We start from the raw sequence: 23,643 nt of genomic DNA on the forward strand, positions 1-23,643 counted from the left end.
CAAAGGTCCAGTAGACGGTCACGACGTACTAATTATGCAAGTCCGAAGTTATTCAGCGTTTTAAAATGTTCTGACTGTTCTAAAGGTTCAAAGTATTCTACTCGTTCTAGAGACCTTAGTGTTCTTCACGATTTCAAAGTCCAAAGAGTTCTTATCGTCCAGAAGGTTCATAACCACCCCGTACGACAGCAAAATTCTTTCTTTTATTTTCACATGATGCGTTAACGATCAATTTTGTTCGACACTGGCATCGGACGAAAGTAAATTTATTTTATTACTAGCTTTCGCCCGCGGCTTCGCTCGCACAGGAAACCGTTTAATGTCCTCGGAAATTGCTATTGTTTCTCCATAAAACCTTTTAACCCGCTATTCACCCCTATAGAGTTTTAATTTTATGTCATGTCGCCATCTTAGATTTCGAAACCCCTTTTCACCCCCTTAGTGGTTCAATTTTTCAAAATGCCGAAACAGGTGTTTGATTATTTGTATCAAAGAGCATTAAGACCAAGTATGAAGTAAATCCGACCACGAACAAAATATTCCTCATACAAACGTTGCAACCCCTTCACCCCCTTAGAGGTCGAATTTTTCAAAATGCCGAAACAGGTGTTTGATTATTTGTATCAAAGAGCATTAAGACCAAGTATGAAGTAAGTCCGACCACGAACAATATATTCCTCATACAAACGTTGCAACCCCTTTTCACCCCCTTAGAGGTCGAATTTTTCAAAATGCCGAAACAGGTGTTTGATTATTTGTATCAAAGAGCATTAAGACCAAGTATGAAGTAAATACGACCACGAACATGTATTCCTCATACAAACGTTTCAACCCCTTTTCACCCCCTTAGAGGTCGAATTTTTCAAAGTGCCGAAACAGGTGTTTGATTATTTGTATCAAAGAGCATTAAGACCAAGTATCAAGCAAATCCGACCACGAACAATATATTCCTCATACAAACGTTGCAACCCCTTTTCACCCCCGAAGGGGTTGAATTTTTTAAAATGCCGAAATAGGTGTTTGATTAATTGTATCAAAGAGCATTAAGACCAAGTATGAAGTAAATCCGACCACGAACAATATATACCTCATACAAACGTTTCAACCCCTTTTCACCCCCTTAGAGGTCGAATTTTTCAAAATGCCGAAACAGGTGTTTGATTATTTGTATCAAAGAGCATTAAGACCAAGTATGAAGTAAGTCCGACCACGAACAATATATTCCTCATACAAACGTTGCAACCCCTTTTCACCCCCTTAGGGGTTCAATTTTTTAAAATGCCGAAACAGGTGTTTGATTAATTATATCAAAGAGCATTAAGACCAAGTATCAAGCAAATCCGACCACGAACAATATATTCCTCATACAAACGTTTCAACCCCTTTTCACCCCCTTAGAGGTCGAATTTTTCAAAGTGCCGAAACAGGTGTTTGATTAATTGTATCAAAGAGCATTAAGACCAAGTATCAAGCAAATCCGACCACGAACAATATATTCCTCATACAAACGTTTCAACCCCTTTTCACCCCCTTAGAGGTCGAATTTTTCAAAATGCCGAAACAGGTGTTTGATTATTTGTATCAAAGAGCATTAAGACCAAGTATCAAGAAAATCCGACCACGAACAATATATTCCTCATACAAACGTTTCAACCCCTTTTCACCCCCTTAGAGGTCGAATTTTTCAAAATGCCGAAACAGGTGTTTGATTATTTGTATCAAAGAGCATTAAGACCAAGTATGAAGTAAATCCGACCACGAACAATATATTCCGCATACAAACGTTGCAACCCCTTTTCACCCCCTTAGGGGATGAATTTTTTAAAATGCCGAAATAGGTGTTTGATTAATTGTATCAAAGAGCATTAAGACCAAGTATGAAGTAAATCCGACCACGAACAATATATTCCTCATACAAACGTTTCAACCCCTTTTCACCCCCTTAGGGGTTGAATTTCGAAATATCCTTTCTTATCCCTTGTACAGATCATGAAGGAAACCTCCGTACAAAATTTCAGCTTTCTAGGTCCAAGGGTTTAGCCTGGGCGTTGATAGGTGAGTGAGTCAGGACTTCGTTTTTATACAATATAGATTTAGTATAACATCTGCATTCCTTAATCCGTGGACTTTATAGACGATTTTATAGCAGCCATAATTAAATCCACTTAAATCTTTACATAGCAATTGTATGTCACATTTTTTTCAATTCACTTCTTTAAGATCAATGTTAACCCTTGGCATTCCGAATTATTTTTCAATTTTGTTGCCAACAACTGTCTACGTCTACAGCAAAATCGCGTTTACTGTCCGCGATCGAGTACGCAATTACTGTCAAGTGCCTACCCACTCCACTGTCGTGCTGTCCTTCTAAAAAGATAATGTCGGTATGCGATCACTGTCCATGCAGAACATAGGCTGTTGGACAGTAAACGCGACTTTACTGTACTATTTTAAGTGTTTTATTTGAAATTTACTTCAAAAAACAGTTCCTTGACTGCTACTTAGTTTAAACAATGTTGTTTACTAGTTATATTAAATATAGCTCTCAAACTTTCTTGTAAATATTTGTGGAACTTATATTTGTTAAAAAATAAACAACAAAAATACATTAAATACATAAAGGAAGAACCAATTTCATATAAAAATCCGTTTTATTTATATTTCTCCTTCTCTGTTATGTCGAGTCACACTCGACGAAGGAGTGCAAGGGGTTAATGGAATCATTATAAATATAATAGCTAACTAAATATAAATAAAGCTGGATGGAGCGTTTGTAACTCTGGATCGAAATGGACCCAACTCCCGCTGTCTGAGAGTTAGTTACACGGGTGAGTAAGAATAATAAAATTGGGTCGTTCATCGTTCGGCCATTTAACCCCAAAAACCGGTGCTGCAAGAATAGAATAATGTTTGGACCGGTGGGGATTTTCAAAGTGATTTCAAGGATGATCCGGTGATATGAAATTCTCTCCATAAATGTTCGAATAATCCGGCGTCGCGATGCTTTGCAGCAATACCGCAAGACAGATTATGCAAGACCGACCTCTCGTTACGCTTGTGTGTTAGGATCCTCGGAACTAGCTCTCCGCTCACGCCATTTGCCATTAATCTTGTCCATTGTTCCCTCCGTACGAAACTCCGGATTCTGGAACGGTCGCGTATTATTCCCCCCGCATCGCCCTCTCACTCCTCCAGTCGCCGCTTTCACAATCACGCGCGAACTTCTGCCGAGGAATACCGCGAAATTCGACGGAAGTGTCATCCAAAAAGGGACGGCACTCCGCGAAAGTTCAGCCATCGAGTACGCCAACAACAAATTACGATCGGACCACCTGCATCGTTCGGCAACTCGAATCGGAAAAAAGATTTCCCGTTGCATATTCCACCAAAGAAATCAAGTACGGCGTACGGGGTATTCCATTTCAAGCGAACCATTCATCGACCAGCTCTAAAATTATTAATGATACCGAAACATGTTCTAAACAGAACTTATATGGTTTCTAAACGGACATAACTCTATGTTAATGGATTTTTTGTGCATACAATCGCGAACAGAATTAAGTGACCATCTTTCAAAAATTTATAACTTTTTAAAAATTGCACTGAACAGCTTGAGTTTCTTTAAAATGTTAGGAGGTTCAGTTTACTAGGGTGTTATATGAAAAAATGACCACTGGTAAATATTGCGAAGAGAGAAGTGATGATCACGATTTAGTAAATTAAGTAAGCTATAACAAAGTTTCATCAAACTCGATTAAAGTTGAATGAACAAGAGAAAGAGATGTGTCGAATTTTCTGATGTTGATAATATAGGAGGACCAATATTTAAATTATTCGTCAAATAAAAATAGTAAAGTATTTGAAATAATTCATTATTATAAATCAGATGTGTAAGACACTCGTGGAACGTGAAAGCAAAGTTAGACAGAGAGGAGATACGTAAAAGATTTGGTGCGATGTCTCAGACACTTAGGCGAAGAAATTGAACTAGATAGATGAGCATAGAAAATTGAAGACCGCAATCGTGATCTCTAGAGCAACTTTTGACGAAGAAGTTTCGGAAGATCTCAACCGCAGACAAGATTCCTAATTTCATTGAGCCACTATCACCCGTTCGATGATAAAGCACCCCCGTGGAACTCGGAAACCACAGTCTCATGCAAAAGCGGTCGCGTGCAAGTCAAATCAAAGTTTCCCCCGCACCGACGCTACCTCTTCAGGAAATATCCTTTTACATCTCCCGTAACTTGGTCCGGGAACTTCTCTCGGCGGACACGAGCGTTTCGAATTAATTACGTCGTTAGTTCGAACATTAACTCGAACGAGAAATACACTTCGAGGAATATCGAGTGGTTTTCATGTGTGTCACGAAAGTATAATTGGAACGCCGGATTAATACCAGACAGAGTTGCAACTATTGCACTCAGGTGACTACCACTCGTATTCGAACACTCTTACTTTTTCGAAAACTGTGCTGTACTAAATGGAAGCTCAAAAATCTTCTTTTACACAATAATAGCAAACGAAATGAATAAATTACGTTGTTTAAGTTGTTGGTTTATGATTGAAGTTCCAGTTGCCGTTACAGGATCTATTAACACTAAACCTACCACTGCCGGTCAAATAACCGGTCTTCGATTTTTAATTTTATAATTATTGAAACGATGACGTTGCTTACATGGAAATCGATTCCATAAATTTATTTATCCAAGCACGTATTGCAATGAAAATTGCACAAAATCTAAATAAATAGAGCCATGTTAGATGAAACATTTTAATCGCTTTCAGTGCTCGGTAGTTTTAGTGTTAAAACATCCTCAGCCACGAGCCATTGACTTCCAAAAATCATGGAATAATCGCCAGTAGATAATGTGTTAAAAATGCGATAACTTTTCAAACATTGCACCATACGACTTGAATATTTTTCAGATGTTGGAACAATTAGTTTACCATTAATTGCAGAGAGAATACTAAATTGCAGAATTGCAGAGAAAATACTAAAAGTCGTTTTTCACAACTTTTTATATGAGCTTGTATTTTTAAAACGTTTAAAATATATTAAAACAACACTTTAAGAAAGAAAATTGTAAAAATTAATCTATTTATACTAGTCTTTCACACTAATTCGACACACGTGCGTTTCGGACAATGCAATTCCGTGCTTGGACAAATGAAAATAACCCTGGAGCATGATCGAGTAATCTGATTAATTGGAGCTCGAGTTGTAGGAACAACGAGAAGCCTTCTGCGTCGTCACATCGACATTACCGTCGGCCACGAGCTCTAAAGGTTATTACAGTCACTGTTATAACAAGTATGAAAGAGGAGCTTGAAAGGCTGAAGTTAACGCAGTAACGTTATTAAATTTCTCTGACGATTTCGTCGACGTCTATGGCTGCCTCTTCCTGGTAACAAGAAAATGCTTTAACGCTGCAGAGGTCGCGGTCCTAAAATTGACATTCGCCTAACTACACCACAGCAGAATGTGTTTCTTAAAAGGAAAAAAGGAAGTTACAATATTCGTCGATACAGCATTCCTTTAAACCCTATTTCTAAAATAAAATCATTTTTAGATCAAAACAAGAATTATAAACAAGGGCTTCAATTATAATACTTTTAAGCCTACCTGCTACACTTTGAATGCGCGTGTACATTTAAACAACTATGTATTCCTTTTTAGAAATATATGTATTACTCATATTACGTTATTGTATAACCACAATTTAATATATATAAATAAAACATAAATCTCTACCGAGATGAATCCTGGATACAACAGAATCCGTACCATCAAAACTGACGCACGTTTTGTTCTAATATAGGTCGTTATCTATGAACTACAAGCTTTGAAAGTTGACGTAACAAAAAGAGACAGAGCTTTTTTATTTTTCGTATTATAAGATAATATGTTTCATTCAATTATAAAAGTATATCAATACTTTTGCACTAGCTCAAGATACACTAACACAATTTAAAAAGCTAAAATACTCAATACTCATCCGTAGTGATTTCTGTGCCGCAGTAATGAGCTCCTCCTTCACTTTAATGTACGTAATGCTGAGGGATTAATTTTTTTTTATTAAAATGACAAGAGAAGTTTCTTTGTATATTTTTCTTGTATCGAAGTAGGTATCTAAATAATAATAAAACTTTCCCCTATGCAATTTAAATCAATATAAAGAATATACAATCAAGAAACAACAGTCCTTTGGTGATTGAGATAGAATAATTGACAATTTTTTGTTTATCTCGCCAATGAGAATACATTCTCATTGAATTGTACAAATTGATTCAGCACAAAATGTCTATTTTTATGTATTTTAATCTGATTGAGAAAAAACCGCAGTAATAGGTACATTTATGTTATGTACATTGATGTAGTAAGCTAGTAGTGAATGATAATTGCGAATTAGCAGCGAAATCAGGAAGAACTGTTCGAATTCGAACGTCAGCAAAGTAACGACGCGAGAATGTATCGGGTTTGCCGAGACGGTACGTATTACAGTTCTATCGTAGTCCCGCAGCGAAAACAGTAATCAAACTTTGGTTGGTGAAGGCAAAGCCACCCCAATTGGAGGTAGGGCTGCGTTTAAGGGGCGTTCTTCCTTTCGCATCAGTAACTTCTGCTTACCCTTCCACCAACGAGACCGGTTCGGATATTCGTCCGAGCAGTACGTACGCGTACAGTAATTTGTTTGAGCGTACACATACCGATAACATCGTCAACTTGATGTCCGGTGTTCAAGTTACGGCCAAGCTAAACTTTATCGCGGAAATTGCGTCTAATTTGCGACCACAACAATGTTATCGTCTCGCCGAAGATCATCTTTAATTCGATATAATGCAAAACAATAGTAGATACTAAATTCTGTTGAATTTTATACTTCAGCATTTTCTGAAAATTTTCAAATGACATAGATACGTAGACATCCGCAATCTACTAATAACCCTGATCGGAAGAGAACAAAAAATATGATAACACAACCGAATATTTGAATTCATAGTAGGAATTTACATGCTATTATATGTAGAATTACGTAAATAGCCAACCATCGATTAATATAATCGAATCGTTTAGAAATACCGGCTAAAATTGGTGATGTTTTTCTGACACGTTTTTCAGCTACAATTCAATTTGTTTTGTAGATCTAAAAATGAATTTTCACGCAGTAGAAACTCGGACAGTTAAAACAATCATCACTTAGCTTTTCGGGCAATCAATCGCAACAAAACTAGACTGAAGAACACAACGCAGGCCGAATTCGATACAAAGTACCATACCATTTCTTTTAATTTTATAAAGATCGCCATATTTACATCGTGAGGCAATACAGCTCTGTTTAAACATTTTCTTCGATTCTTAAAGCGGGAAAAGATATTTAGATGTTCTACTTTCCGCGACTACCTTGTGGTAGGAACCGTGAACATTTTAGACCTACCAAAATCAATCAATTTCGAAAATACTAGGCAAATACAAAACGAACGAAGGCGTCGAGAAGGCTGAAAAGAATTACTCCATCAAAACTACTGGTAGGCAACAGGATCTAGTAAACAGCAAGATGTACAAATATTTAGTCGGAGCAAATAGAAATGAGCAGGGGACCTAACTGAGGAAAAGCCAATGTTATCGAGCACTGATGGCTTCACCGACCGCGTGATGCATCGTCGTTTAGACAAACAAGGGAGAACGTATGCGACCGAACGAAATCTAACTTTCGCGAAGGTGAAGCCACCCCGTAGGCTGACCTCGGTAACGGACCTTGCGGGGATCCCTGAGGCCTGGCATTAGTAAGCTGGCTGGTTCCTATAGCATGCCCACTAACTGCTAGCCGGCCTTAATGGACCGTTTTACCCCCGACCAACCGAACGACCCACCACCGTCAGATTACAAGCCTGACCGCCGCGGCTACACTCGCTTAAACCACCCCTAACTCCCTCGCTGCCACTGTCTCTCCCATCCCGGAACCATCCTCTGCCTGCCTACTTGCCTGCCAGCCTGCCTGCCCTTTACCGCCCTCTTGACCATGGAGCCAGCTTGATTGTCGGTACAGTAATGAACGCGGCTTAGACACCGGCGTAGAAACCTGACCTTCCCGGGTCTCTCTCTTCTTCGCTCGTAATTGTTACGGCTTCCTCACGGATACGCCGCGATGCAATCGTGTCTCCTATCTGGTTGCACCGAGACCACCAGCGAGATATGCGGATTAACGCGACACAATCTCGCGTCTGCCAAGCAATTCGCACGTCCTCCAAGTTCGACACCGGATCACCGTCGAAAGTTCTATGGTTACCTTTAACCTTTTAACTATTTTTCTTCGTTTTAACATTTTAGATTGCAAATATGCATCCATTATAGGGTTACCATCTATAAAATCGCGAGCTCAGGACGAACGACATAAAAACCCCGGACTTTGTTTTTGAGTTGTTAACGAAATACACGGACCAATCGTTCAGAAATTCTACGTCTAGTACAGTGGGTGTAGAAAATATTCGTACACTGATAAATTTCAAACAAAACTGTGAAATTGTTGTTTATTAACTATTTTTTCTGTAAACAATGAATACGTACATATTCTGAGAAGTCTATAGAATAGATACAATGCAAAAAACAATTAATTTCTTGATTAACTTGTCAATGTAATAAGGAAAAACAAAAAATCGACTGAAATACACCAGCAAATAGTATTCGTACACTCTTTAATTTGAACTGAGTAGGGAACAGTTCTTAACGCGAACATACCATGTAAACATAAACAAATTGCGGTGTAAGTATGATTGATCTCCTCAGTATATTTAGAAACGTTGTTGCCATCAATAGCATTTAAAAATCCCGAAATATTCAAAGTTATCGTTGAAAAATGGGACGGAAACGTGCGGAAACAACGATAGAAGAAAGAAAAATTATTATTAACTTGCACAATCAGTGTAAAAGTTTAGCAGAAATTTCGCGTATTGTAAGCAGACCTCGATCTACTATACAAAGTTTAATTGACAGGTATGGGCTACGAAAAAGACTACAAAATAAATCAAGAAGTGGACGTCCACGAAAAATCAATCAATACACTGGTAGAGTTATTATTAGAATGGTAAAGACAAATCCAAGAATAAGTGCAATAAAAATAGTTGAACACATTAAAAGTAATTTAAACATTGACGTATCTGCTAGTACTGTGCGCAGTTTTATACGAAATTCAGGATGTCGCGGACGGGTGGCCCGTAAAAAATTTTTCGTAAGTGAAACGAATAGGAAGAGAAGACTGGAATTCGAAAATAATAATGTAACTACACCAGTGGAGTACTGGAATAAAGTGATCTTCACAGATGAAAGTAAGTTCAACATTTTTGGGTCTGATGGACACTGTACCGTTTGGAGAAAAAAAAATACAGAATTGAAACCACAAAACTTAAAACCTACAGTCAAACACAGTGGAGGTTCAGTACTTGTTTGGGCTGCATGAGTGCAGCTGGTGTTGGCTCATTAGAATTTATTGACGGAATAATGAACCACAGGGTCTATATTGACATTTTGAAACGTAATCTTGATCTTAGTGCAGAGAGAATGAATATTAAAGATGATTTCGTTTTCATGCACGATAATGATCCCAAGCATACCGCGTATAATACCAGAATGTGGATACTACATAACACACCGGCGTATCTGAAAACTCTGCCACAATCTCCCGATATCAATGTTATAGAACACCTGTGGGATTATTTAGAACGACAGATATCAGAAAACATGAAATGTCTTCAAAAGAGAGCTTAAAAAATGCACTGAAGGAAGAGTGGAACAAGATCCCACAACACGAGTAAATTCAATGCCGAGAAGAATTGCAGCGGTTGTAAAGGCCAAAGGCTATCCAACCAAATATTAATTAACTATTTTTTAATGTCACATTAATTTACATTACGTTTTTTTTCTCAAATTGTAAAAAGTTAGAAACTGTACGAATACTTTTTGTTGGTGTATTTCAGTCGATTTTTTGTTTTTCCTTAATATATTCGCAAGTTAATCCAGAAATTGATTCTTTTTGCATTGTATCTATTCTATAGACTTCTCGGAATATGTACGTATTCATTGTTTACAAAAAAAGTAGTTAATAAACAACAATTTCACAGTTTTGTTTGAAATTTATCCGTGTACGAATATTTTCTACACCCACTGTATGTATAATGTGACCATACGCGTCCCGTTTTGAACGGAACCGTCCCGTTGTCCCCCAAGCACATCTTCGGGACGCCGAAATGTCCCGTTTTTACCACGCTTATATTAGCTTGCCGAGTTGTCGTTGTATGCGTCAAATCTTGTAAAAGAATTCTAAACCACTTCCCGATGAGCTAGTGACTTGAAACTTTAAACATAGCTCAGAACTGGCTGATAATGCAATATAAAAACAAATTTTTTAAAAAACCGTGCGTTCAGGAGAACAAAATTTTTAATATTAATCGTCGCACCTCGTCGCGCGATGCTCGGTAGTACGTCATCGTGTTCAGCGATCCCCACTCCGCGCACCAACGCTCTCTACTCCACTACGCGTTCCCAGTTCCCACTCCGACTCATCCCCACTCCACTGACCCATTTCGCACCGAAGGAGCTCAGTCAATGTGGTGTTCCGTTCATTCAGTTCCATTTCGGGCAATTTCGGACTCCATCAAGAGACGTCGTCTCTCGGAGTCATCCCCTTATTCTATCTCGGGTATTTCCATATCTTGCGTTCCATCATCAAGTAGAAAATAACAAATGTATACAAAAACTTTTTAAAAACCACGCTTATATTAAATTGCACTAAAGATGAGAAAATTATTTTTTAGGCATTAGTGACTATAAATAAAAGCTTGGAGCGCGCTAAACTATATTGACGTAATCTTCGTGGGTGCTCCACGCTTTTATTTAGAGTTACTAATGTCTAAAAAAATGATCTTCTCCTTTTCAGTGCATTTTAGTATAAGCGTGGTTTTTAAAAAGTTTTTTTTGTATATTTTTTTTATTACAAAGAGAGCAACTCACGGTAACAATTTCAAAAAAGTGCCTGCTTTCCAAAATATTATCCACCCCAAATAACGTTGTATAAGACAATATATCGACAAACAAATATACACGCCTATATAATAAAAAATCTAATTTGCCAATCTATTTTTACCATTACCATTGATAAAATGTATAAAATACTACTGTACATTGGCGCAAATATATCTTTCAGTAATATAAAAGTCGATTATTAATTCTGTATGACATTTGGCTGAATGAAGTTGCCAAGAACAAAGTACTGAAGGAATACTCGTTCCGCTCCAACAAAAGTGAAGCGCGAAAGAAAAATCTCGAAATTGATGGAAATGGGCCATTAGCGTAGGGAACTCGAGAACCATGCTGAATTGGAAGTGACATTGAGAGGTAATACCGTTATTAATTAAAAATCTTCTGAGACTTAATAAGTCACGAAACACAGAATTCGTAGATACAAACAAATAATGTGTATAAATTAATAATGTTATCAGACAAATAACGTAGCATATTCTGACTTATTGCACGATATCGTTAATAACCTAGCAGTTGATGCGACATGAAACTATAAATTAAAAAAAGATGTTGCAGTTTTGAGTTTAGTTGTTTCGGTATCGACAAACTTCCTGCTCCATGAAAAGGAAAAAAGTTACTATATTTAACTGTAACATATCGCGAATTTTGTTCAACGATTAATAGATTGAGTATGATGAAATACATAGTTTTCTTCTTGAGATGAAATTATTTATTATTTCATTTGTGAACAATGCAAGTGAAATCAAATATTATTCAAATAAAATATAACTTGAAAATAGAATATTTAAAAATACTTTATTCGACTTAAACGTCATTTAAAAATAAATCTTCTGTGTTATTTGTACGATGCGAGTAATAAAATATTTAAAATAATGAATTATGTGTCATGCCCATCTTATTAAAACTATTAAAAAAGGAGATGTTCTATGTAGAAAATGTTTCTGCATATAAAATAATAATAATAAATAATAAATATTTTCCATAAAGATCTACAGTGTAGAGTAATCAGACCAACTGAACGTGCTGAAATCTTCGTTTTACATTTCCGACGTCAGGAGGTTTCTACAAACACATGAACTGCCGCGATCTACCGATAAACAATGCCGACTGACAATACAAACGAATGATTCCACTGGTTCCACGGGTAAAACTGATGATCATTGTCCACGAGCAGAGTGATACGGGGGTATTTAAAATCGCGGGGGTGTTGTTGTCATTGAGGTTACGTTAATGAGGAGGAGGGGAGGGGGCGGGGTGGTCCATTGTCGACGAAGCACCTGACGATTCACTAATGAATTGCAAGAATAAGGGCGGATGAAAGGGACGCCGGGATAAGGGGTGTGCGTCTGTGTCTGTGCGAGTGTGAATGAGCGAGTAATGCGTCAGTAACTCAATAGATTCGTATGAATAGCATTGGATCGGGACAAAAACGCCGCGGGATGAGAAATCTCGCATGATCGTGGTTACGTAATTTTCAGCAACGTCGAGTGATTCGATACAACCCGGATAGAGCCACGGGACGTGAACGAAGGATCGAGGGTTTCCGGTCGATGAAGGAGAGCGCGGAGGTAAAGATCCTTCCTTACTCCTGGTTCACGGTGTGTCGAGGGTTCTTCGAACGCTACCCGAATCCGTATGCTTCTCACGTATTGTCGGAGGATACGGTGCATCGAGAAATTAAGGATGGTAAATTCTTAAGTAAAAGAATTTTCAGCAAGACCGCGACGACCTCGCTGCCCGACTGGCTCGGGGAAATCGTGAAGAAGCCTCAGGTACGCGTTTCCGTTACGATAATCATCCTTTTCAAGTTATTGAACGGTTGATCAAATACAGACGTCGGAAGGTTTTGAACCCCTTGTAGATACTACAGTATTATCTCCGTAACTGTCAAAGTTTTATCCTCTCCACTGAGGATTCCTCTTGGAACCAATCAGACAATCGAGCATCGGCGCGGCGAGACTCACGAATAATGCGAGCGAAGCAGAAGATTGCACCTTTCCGAATTTTGTGCTTTTTTTATAATGCTTTTACCATCGTATTCGTCTCGTTTATCTAATTAAAATGACGCCGAACACGATATTTACGATCGTAATTACTTGTGCAACAAACGAAGGTGAGAATTCGTGTTCCTCTACCGTAACTGTTAAGTCCGAAACTTTAATCGCTTGTTCCACAGGTAATTCTGATCGTAGCCATATCGTGTTCGGTGTCATTTGAATCAGAAAAACAAGACGAATACGATGGTAAAGGTTTCATTGCTCTCTCCTATCTCTATGAACGGTACACTACAATTCGGTGTAATTTAAACTTCTGATTATAAGCGTAGGATCACTGAAGTTTTCTAATTAAGGGGTGATCTAATAATTTGAGTTTAATTTGAGTTTTCTAATAATGATCAGGTGCTGATACTCGAAGAGGCGATCTCATTGATCTCTGCGCGAAACGGTTGATGTCGTTAACGAGGAACCTCGATCACAAGAAGCTGGTGGTCGCCTCGGAAACGACCGAATACATACCCAGTTACTACGATCCGAATAAAACGATGATGATGCGGCGTACCACCATTCGATCGCCCCTAAACGGTCTCACGGGTCGTATGATAGAAAGAGTTTGTCACGTCGGCGCGATCAGAAACGCGAAGAAAGCGTTGCAGGTGAGAGGGATAAGGAGTTCGGCGCTCGAACAATTTTATCGCGACCATTTCTCGCAACTTCTATCCTCCTAAAAGTTCCAATGGGGCTGATAACATGCGCAGAAAAGGTATTATAGCAGACTTGATTTTTAACGTCATTTGACAATACCATCTATGATAATATTGAATAGGAACTATCATCATTTCGAATGTTTTGTCGAACATCGTAAACAAACGAAATGTTTTTACCATTTATGATTTCGATAATACAAGGTGTGATTCAGCTAGGTCTCTGCATCGATTGATGTATTAAAAAATACCTCATTCCATTTAAAAAAATGAAGGTGACCTTGAAATCTCGTAAAAAAAATTACATGAAAAAAAATTTTGTTGGTGTCTTATGAGCCCCATTTTACCATTCAACTTTGTCCTTCGGGCATTTGACGTATCTTTAAAAACAACAAAGATATTCAAGGTGGTCAAGTTAGCTGAGACACCCTGTATAATGTATAAATTTGCATTATTTCAAGAATAGCAATAATTTGTTTTTTCTGTTTTGCTTTTTTACCGAGATATAAAGGTCGCCTTGAGTTTCTTTGTTGTAAAGGGTAAATTTTCATCTTGTGGTCGAAGAGAGAATTGAATTCTGAATAAAAAGGTACAAGGTTGTATCGGGTGTAAAACTAATAGTTACCGACAAGGTAACAAATTACAGAAGTGTTGTTTCATTGGTGTCTAGCTTTTGCAAAATTATAGTAATTACTTGCCTGCGGATCTTTATGCATTTATAGGGAAATTGAGTAGATGAAAATCGAAATTGTTGGAAAATTAAGAAAATTGAAGACGTCAATATATGATTTCTCCTCTATTAAAATCATTGAGGGAAGAAACAACATTCAATTTAGTTTCTATTCCTTGCATTCAATGCAGACAATTTTTCTTTTGTATAAAGATCCGCAATCTAGTAATCACATTACACGTTCGGTGCTTTCCTTGAAAATGATAAATCTAAAAGCACCACAAACTTTTAGAATGGCCTAATATCAGTGAAAATAGGATGACAGAGGTGGACCTCTAAAGGTCAAAACAAATTATATTTAGTTCGATCAATAACACGAGTACACTTCGGTCAATAAATCTTTCAATGAAACGCAAATTATCAATTCAGGTGAATTTTCTCAGATAATAAGTATTTTTAAAATCCACTGCAACACAAAAGCAAATTCATGGGGCATGGAAGCTGGTTTAGAAAATTTGTTTCGTGGAATTTGGTACATTTTCGAATTTATTAATTTTTCAATCGAACCTATAAAGCTCTTTAAATCATTTCTATTTTAGTAACCAAAACCTAGCAAGGAAGCACGTGTTTCTGATACTCTGTTAAAATTTAGTGCAAACTTCAAAATTTTGAGAAAATGATGATTTTCTACGTAATCCACTTATGTATTGTAAATTATGTATTCCTGACTATCCCTTTCTAGTTTACTGAGTGCCTATGATGATATAGTGTGATCAAACTAATTTTGTATATTTAGATTCATAGAGTTAGTATTGTAGAACAATAGTAAAACTATGCAAGAATTGTTTTTGAAATTAATATTTGACAAGGTAGCTTTTGCAGAATTAATTATATTTCTGTGGAATTACAAAACTGAATATTCATATTTTATATAATTTATTATGACCTCTAAAGGAAAAATATTCTGTTCTCGGATGATTAATAAAATTCTTTATATTTTAGGGATTTCTACACGTTCTTGCGGAAGACAATGGAAGATCAACAGGAACAGGAAACATCGCCGTCGGTTAATTTCATAATACAACTTTATCTAATTTACACCGTACTACATTTACTAGTTTTTCTGATTGATTATTTTTGATGGAGGAGTAAATTCTAGTCTGCCCTAGCTTTGTCGCATTGTAACGCGTGCGTGTACATTTTATATTGTTCTGTTACCATCTTGTTTATAACGTTAATGTATTTTATTCCAAAACAGTGAGAAACATTTTATTCCAAACTAGTCGTTCACTGTTCATATTATAGAAAATCGTCAAGCAGCGTTGGCAAGTTTATACAAATAAGCATTGCTAAAAATCTTGCTATTTCTACGAACAAATCAACGAGATAAGAAAAGTTTGCATCAAATTTCATTGGTTTTTCATAAATTTCATTAGCGAAGAGGGGCACTTTTCACTTGAATAAATCACAAATTGTGAAATATAAATTGTCTTCATTCGAAAAACTTCCCCTATTCTTCGATATACAGGGTGAGTCACCTAAGACAAGCCACCTGAATAACTTCTACATTTTTTGAGATAGCAAGAAATGTTTCATACAAAAGTTGTTTGGTTTCGAGGGCCTTATTTGTGAATTTATATTTTTCATCTTTTTTTACGTTTCTGATCTTAAATGACCTTGAATGATTATATCGTGGAAGTTGTTTCGCGAAGTTTCGCGTTTGTTTTTTAAATTCCATTTAAAAAAGCGAGGTTGGCCTTCAAATCTCCTACGCACCTCCGCTTGAAAAATTGTTGTATACACTACGTAATAGGCTGCTCGAAACACTTCTTCCTATCTCAAAAAATGTAAAATTTATTCAGGTGGCTTGTCTTAGGTGAACATTTATTCTTATTTGCCATCGCTATGTGAAAGACCTTCTGGCCAGCAGAATATCTTACGCCATCACATTTGCAACAAATACGCGCGACGCGACGTAAGACTTTATTGAATCGCAATAGAATAATATTTGATCTCTTAGTAAATTCTGGAGCCTGTCTTTGTAGGATTTCGACCGGTAGTGTAGTTGCTTCCATGAAATATACGACACATGGTGATCGTAAAATCGGAGCAGTTACTTCAAAGAATATTAAACCTTTTCGCAACGTGTACCGGTTCACATTGAAATCGAACTTCCGCCGACGAACAGAATCGAATGTACCTTTGCGAAACGAGGTGGAAGCGAACGTAAGAGGACTGCGAGAGAGCTTTCTAAACCAACATGCCCCAATCGGTTGATGTCAAGAGAATCTATGCACTTCATCTCGTCGTAGACACGAAATTGTATTTCGACGTTGGATCGAATCATCTTTCCTCTGTGAATACGGAATATCGTCGCAAAATAGAACGACGTAAGACAGTGCGAGGCTTCGCATAAAATACGAGTGCATTTACAGGGAAAGATATAACAAAAAGAAAAGTGGGGAGCCTGTGACTGAGTGAGTGAGCGAGTGAGTGAATGAATGAGTCCATCAGTCCATGAGTGAGTGTGTGAATAAGTCCATGAGGGAGTGAGAGAGACTGATTATAGCAAAGAAAGAAATCCAGATGAAAGTTGTTTCACAAAAATGTTCATTTTGAACAATATAAACGAGGAAAGGAAGTTATAAACGAGCTTTAGCTTCCCTAAGAACTTCGACTCTGTTCTTTTAACCCAATAAGCATCCTCATCTCTCAGCACTGCGATGCGATGGCTCACCCCGACCTAATCGTGTTCTTCCTGCTTTAAAATCTTCTGTGCCAACGCGGTATCTCTTATTTCTTCAAAGATTTCTCGAGCAAATGTTTCGCTTCTTTCGTGAAAAATTTCTGGGGTAACTTGAGAAACATAACAGAGTTTCATAACTAGACTGTGCTGTTTCTCTTCCATTTATAACAATATACAAGAAATTTGAGAAATGCAAACTTCAATGAAATTTAATACGGCTCACTATCATTCTAAGACTAATGAAATTAATAGTTAAACGTATGTACTTTTTTATTTTTGTAGCTTTAAATTCTTCGATAAAAATATAAATTTACTGCTCCAATATTGTGTTCCATTTACATGAACAAAAGAGACAACATTCGATAAAATTTGTTTATACTATACTTCGTTTCTGAGCTAACGAAAACAGCTAACATTGGTACCCGGGTAAATTATTACAAAATTTCTCTGAATGTCCATTCTTTGCTCGTTAATATTAGATGATCGCATAAGTTCTTGCCCGATTTGAAAATAACATTCAGTGGCTAAATTTGAAAAATTTGGTTAAAGATTTGGTTAAAGGTCGGTTAAATTAAAATTAAAAAATGGTTAAATTTTCTACAATTAGAAAATAATGGTGACTGTATCTATAATTGATTAATAAAGTTGTATTCATTAAAATTTAACCATTGAATTTTATTTTCAAATCGAGCATGAACTTACGCAATCATCTGATATATTAATTTATAGTTTTATTAAAATGAGAATTTGAGAAAATCTGTTAAATACAAAAGGTTTTAAATCATTTATACATTTTGATTGGCTGCACAAGGGTTAATTTGAAATTACACAGTACCTTGCCGCTGTATTTCAATTATGAAAACGAATAATATTTTAATTTAATGAACAAGATAAATACCTGAATTACAAATCACATTGCAATAAATCGCAAGAACGAGTTGAATTACGAAGTTACGAAATAATTTAATGCAGTGTAATCGCATTACTTTATAATAATAATACGTGAAATAATTCTACACAACTCTGGATATGGTACGTAGCACACGGAAGCTACTTTTATGAATCCTTGATCCAGTTCGCCGTTTTCCGTCGCTCGTCTACGCTTAATCCGAATCAATAAAAGCGTCACGTATCGACGCCAGCCGACGGAAGTGAAGAATGACGAGTGTCGTGGATTTACGTCGGGAAATAAGACGAAGAGGCACTTCGTCCGGGATCTAATAAGAGCCAGCTTAGCCGTGAAATTTTATTGTACTACGAAAAAGCTTCCAGCGGCGATGGGTAGCGGGTGGTGGTTCTCGCCCCTCGCCATACGTTACTGCTACGCATGAATGCTCGTAGAACGCACGTGTGGGTGGCGCGTAATATGGGACAGCAGTCTACAACCACTGGATACCGATGTCGTGGAGGGCGAATCACTAGGGGTGGACGTGGATGAGCGAAATAATGGTTTTTTGGGAGGGCGTGGGCGGTTGCCAGAACCATTCGATGTGGGAGGTAGGTGTTTTTCAATGCTTAAATATTGCGTCATTGCAAAAGTCTTGACACGATTTTTAATTCATCTTTCGTTTCTTAATTATTACTAGACTGCCGATCTTTATGCAAAATAAAAATTGTCAGCATCCATTGCAAGAAACGGACACTAAATCGAATGTTTATTTCTTCCCTTTAATGATTCTAATAAAGGACGAATCATATATTGACATCTTCAATTTTGAAAATTTTACAACAATTTTGAATTTCATCTACTCAACTTTGCTGTAAATGCATAAAGATCCGCAGTCTAATTATTACAATAAACGTTGCAATCAGTCGATTAAGTAGTTACCATCGTTTTCTACGAGTCCTTGTCCCCAAGTTTGTACTCTGTACGAATTGTTCCCTTGAAACGAATTGAATTTTCATCCAATTTTTAAGTAGAAGTAAATCGAGTAATAACAAATGTGTTTCTTATGGAAAGAATAAATCTTGTTGCTTTTATAAGTTACGCCTTAGCGCTTTACTGCCTTATTTATTGCCTTTACTGTCCCAACATATTGTACGTCCTTGAAAGAGGTGATTCCCGACGTAATTTCAAGTAATTTAAAATCCAAGGTCAAGGTCAATTTTGCGGCACCTTAGTTCAAATTCAACCAAATCGAGGGTGTAGAATCATCCTATGGTAGCTGCGACATATATTAGGTTGTCCCAAAAAAGTTCCTTCCGGAATGTGTTCCTTTAATGGCGCTAAATAAATACAAACAATACGATAATGTTTATGTTAATATTTTAGTACTTCTTAATATGAATTTGCATTATGTGCATGCATCGAAAACCAACTTTTGGGACAACCTAATATTTATTTAGCGACATTAAAGGAACACATTCCGGAAGGAACTTTTGGAACAACCTAATAATTTCTTTACACCCTGTATAACATTTTTGAAAGTCGCGTTCAATGTAACTGTGCCAAGCAAAGGCCGCAAATATGTCTCAAAAAGTTTTATTGCGACTCTTATCGATTCGTTTTCAGCTAAAAACTTTTCGACCCCGGTTACTTAAATATATCTAATTTCTCGGATATGTAAGGTAGTGTTTTGTAAAGGTTGGGACACTCGTGCCGTATAATATAACTATAACTTTTTATGCGTTAACGCTATTATACTGTCTGCAGCAAAAATGTGGCTGGCAACTATACTATATAACTTTTCAACGGTATACATTTTTTAGCGTACTTCTCATTCTATGAAATTTTATAGCCAAGAAACTAAACGTGCCCCAAGCTTTACGATAGTCCCTTATTGTTTTTGCTACGCGCTATACCTGAACAGCATTCGCGAGGAAAGCGGACCAATTGTGTATCTCGGACGCAAGAAACTCTAGGATTCGGGACAAGATGAAGACACGGTGGTGCGTTCCCCTCGGCTAAGGGATTTCAGTTCGATAGGAAAAGCGCGCCGCGCCGGTGAGAAATAATGGAGGGTCAGCTGCGCGGGGCGGGTGTCATTACCAGTCGCGGCATAAAAAGCTGTCTCTGGTATAACAGAGCCGGAGCGCAATTACCGGAGCGTCATACAGCGCGATCCTCGTGTCACAACATCCAATATTTCTCATCGGGGGCGAAAATTTTATCCGTTTTTTATTGTCGCCGCGGAGAGGACACGACGGGCATCGTAAACACCGGCCTTTCCCTCCTGGTGGAGTTGATTTCCACAGGAACGGCCAGCGAACAGGTAGTCGAAAAGGGACCAGCAAACAAACAATAGGACAACGCTGAAAAATTGCGTGTGTCAAAGAGAGAAAAAGAGAAGACAGAACGCCGTTCACAGACCGGTGTTTCGTAGCCGATTGAAATTTAACCTGACGCCGCGTGATATTTTATCCACCGAGACCGAACCAGGCTAAACGAAAAATGCATACAGAAATACCGGACGCGTATCTCCCGCTAATCATGAACTTTCAACGTAGGCTTCCTACCGCTAACAAGTTTTCACGCTAGTTCTGTTACTTTTATCGTGATTTCCTCGGCTTTTCTTCTTTTCTTCTCGTTTCTTTTATGGAGGAGCGAGAACGCCTGTGTTGCTAGATTAGGCGCAAAACGTGACCACAGGAACATGAAAGCCTTAATGACCTCTCTCGCTAACGAGGAACCAGTTCTTTCGGGTGAGCATCAGCTCCTATCAAACGCCGTGAAAATTAAACTAGTTGATAAGTGTACCAGCTCTTCTCGGTATCGACGTAATTCACCGTTAACATGATCACCGCTCGCAACATACATATACAATATACTATAAAAATGGCAGAGTTAAGGGGGTACTATACCCTCGATTTGTAACTAGAAAATAACTATTTATCAATGTTATAAACCTCTGTGCAAAAAAAAAGTTTGGTAACATTGATAAACACGCAACTGCCTAATGAACACGAGATGGAGTTGCTTCCTATTTCTATATTCTATTCAGCTCGTCGCGAATGCCGTTACACAGGGCAGCTCGCACTAATATTAGTGCCACCGATGAGAATATCTAACTCATCTGTGTCAGTTTTGCTATGATTCCACGATGACAGCAGTGCAGCAGTGAAATGTTGCACAATATCGCAGCACTGATTGACAGTCTTCCTGATTAGGCGCCATCTCGTCTAAATGAACTGCACTAAAATTGGCTCTAGACTGGCTCTGCATCCGGGAGGACCTCTGTCTTCATAGGGAAATCTATGCTAATGTGAATGAAATCACGCGCCTCGATTTTTTGACCTTATACTTATGCTCAAATAACGCCAAAAAATCGAGGCGCGCAAACCCATGTTTCGACCCAAAATCTAGTAAGATTCTAGTTATTTTCTAGTTACAATCCGAGGGTATAGTTCCCCCTTAATTAGATCGAGCGTGGAACATAATCGCATAGCAGCGATGATTGAAGCGCTTCGCGCTGGGCGGTGAGCGGCTGAAATTATTCGATTCTTTGGATACCCAAGATCTACGGTTTATGATATTGTGCAGAGGTATGCGGAGGATCGAGCCAAATAGTTTGTTCTTTTGACATTCAGCGTAATATTTGAAAAGTAGCCGAGCTGTCGGCTTGTAACAGAGTTGGTGGGACAGCCTGTATATACAGACACAGTCGCGTGAATCGTGTCAGCTCGAATCAATCTGCAATTCGCTCGAGTACCAACGAAATATTATGTCCCGCCAATGCCACGAGACCATTCTGCTAATCAGCTTTACTTCGCCACGCCATGTATTACCGTGTAGTCAATTATTGGCTAGCAGCCGAGCTAATGAACATTTGAATATTCATTCGGCCCGACGCAAGTCCTACGAATTCCTGCGATTCCTGGTTGCACCGCAGGCTACGAGTAACTTCGACGCACGAACTTGAATGAAGTTGATCTGTGACGACGGACTGTTATCTTAGTGTTTATCATAGATCGCTCGGGAAGTTAGTCTGTTGCTCAAGGAGAGACAACGTCGACGATTTCAAAGAAAAATTATATTCCGGATGGAGAGATTTTATGCATTTATGACAAAAATTAGTGGGTGCAATTTGAAACAATAGATAGATTAAATAACTTTGAAACATTGCACCCGTTTTTGTCATAAATGCAGAAAGTCTGTACATTCTGAAAATAATTTTTCTTGAAAATCGTCGACGTTGCTCCGCAACTTCCCGAGCGATCTATGATAAATAATAAACTGCGGATCTTTATGAAAAATATATAAAAATTGTCCGCACCGATTGCAAGAAATTGAAACTAAATTGAATGTTGTTTCTTCCCTTAATGATTTTAATAGAAGAGAAATCATATATCGACGTCTTCAATTTATTAATTTTCCAACAATTTTGAGTTTCATCTACTCAATTTTCCTATAAATGCATAAAGATCCGCAGTCCAATGATAAACAATAAGATAACAGCCCGCCGTCCCAGATCAACTTTGTTTGAAACAGTAGAAAGATTAATTAAATAACTTTAACACTAAACCTACCACTGTCGATCAAATGACCGGTTTTATATTTTTCATTTTACAATTATTGAAATTATCAAGTTGCTTACATGAAAATTGATTGGATAAATTTTTTCATCCGAGCACATATTGGAATAAAAATGGCACAAAATCTAAATAAATAGAGCCTTGTCGTTTTTATATAAGCTGAAATATTTTAATCGCTTTTATTGCTCGATAGGTTTAGTGTTAAAGCATCTATATGTTATTTTAAACTCGCTAAAATTAATAAAGGAAGAAAGGAGTTTCTGTATGATTTTTCTGCCCTGCAATTGACGATGGAAATTTTTATTCTGAATAAATGTTTGCAGACTCTTCACAAGTACGGGAGGTATATCGATCAAAATTTTAGTAAAAATAGATTTGTGTAATTGAGATTATAGTGAGGCACCTAAGACCGTTGTTTTTAGTAATATTTTCCGATGTTCCAAGGTCATCGTCGGTTTTTTAAATGGAACGGCGTATTTTGGCTAAAAGACAAAGTCAACCATGTATAACATGTTGAGCTTCGAATGACCTTCGAAGGAATTGTTCTTCAAGAAGCATAATTTAATGTACGAAGATCATTATTACCATTATTATTAGCAGATTGTAGATCAGTATGCACTATAAAAATTTTCTGCATCTTTTGCATTAAACAAGAGCCACTTGAAAATTTGTTTGTTTTCTAATTCTCTTCGGTAATTCTCTTCACTTCTTTTAATCTTTCTACTGGTTCAATTTTCAGCTACCCAATACATTCTTGGATGCATACAATCCGCGGTCTAATTATTAGTTGCTGTTACAGGAAAGACTTTCATACAACATCGTTGTAGCTACATTTAAAACTATCTTCGAAGAATCTGTTGTCATGATGAAAACGACATCGTTCAAATGATTAGAGTTACCTTTGAACGATATAACTAGACTGCGAATCTTCATGCAAAATAAAAATGTTCTGCATTGATTGTGGAAAGCAGGAATAATATAAAAATTGATTTGATCCTTTAACGACGTTGTTACAT

At 37.4% G+C, this 23,643-nt stretch overlaps 1 protein-coding gene and 1 long non-coding RNA gene across 13 annotated transcripts in view; one reads left to right on the top strand and one right to left on the bottom strand.

The window, feature by feature from the left end:
* Nucleotides 1–23,643, bottom strand: part of LOC143217586 (dystrophin, isoforms A/C/F/G/H) — a 1,095,306-nt gene that overhangs the window by 1,011,431 nt on the left and 60,232 nt on the right. The gene's annotated exons all lie outside the window — the stretch shown is intronic.
* Nucleotides 12,527–15,674, top strand: LOC143217595 (uncharacterized). The gene is made up of 3 exons (XR_013010861.1): nucleotides 12,527–12,810; nucleotides 13,438–13,691; nucleotides 15,412–15,674. It is a non-coding gene; the product is annotated as an uncharacterized LOC143217595 (long non-coding RNA).

This window comes from Lasioglossum baleicum, chromosome 17 (genome assembly GCF_051020765.1).
Source record: "Lasioglossum baleicum chromosome 17, iyLasBale1, whole genome shotgun sequence".
Taxonomy (NCBI): Eukaryota; Metazoa; Arthropoda; class Insecta; order Hymenoptera; family Halictidae; genus Lasioglossum; species Lasioglossum baleicum.